Source organism: Poecilia latipinna, unplaced genomic scaffold (assembly GCF_001443285.1).
Source record: "Poecilia latipinna isolate Pla-1442-1.1 unplaced genomic scaffold, P_latipinna-1.0 Scaffold1597, whole genome shotgun sequence".
Lineage (NCBI taxonomy): Eukaryota > Metazoa > Chordata > Actinopteri > Cyprinodontiformes > Poeciliidae > Poecilia > Poecilia latipinna.
The window spans coordinates 139,497-140,228 of NW_015114213.1; positions in this window are offsets into that span (position 1 = coordinate 139,497).

Consider the following 732-nt stretch of genomic DNA (forward strand, 5'->3'; position numbering starts at 1 on the left):
AGTATGTTGCATATGGTAAAATTAGCCAAAATGCTAATAATAGAATGAATGGCATCAGCAGCATGTGGGGTATCACTAGCATGTTGTCCGTCATTGACTTACTCCATTCAGTATACTATACATGGCTAATAAGTAAGAAAATTGGCTAAAAGCTTATTTTAGGTGAAAGGCTAATGCTAATGCACTGGCTTGAGCAAGGCAGTGCCATAACCTGAGAGAAAATGCAAATAAAGGCTAATATTATTGCACCGCCTACGGTGGTGCACTTACCTGAGAGGATTATTGAGGCTTTTATTTTGAAATTTTCAATAAGCTTAATTTGAAATGGCTACACTAATCCCGGGTGCAACAGTGGTTTTGTTAAAGCAGTTATCTAATGCCCAAAAGAGCAATTACATGATGTAAAAATTGTCAAGGCTTTTATTTTGAAATTTTCAGTAAGCTTCATTTGAAATGGCCACACTAATCCCATGTGTAATAGTAATTGGGTTAAATCAGTTATATAATGCTCAAAGCACAAGTAGTTCTGACTACCAGCCAAGTCCTCCTCTATATTAACTGACAGTTCTGCCACGTTGTAGTTCTGACATGCTGCGCAGGCCTCTCTTTTAACTGAGTCTTTGCCATAGATCAGGGGTCCCCAAGCTACGGCCCGCGGGCAGTATCCGGCCCACCTCCACATTTGGTCCGGCCCCCTGAACAATACCAGAGAGCATTCAGTGTTTTTTATAT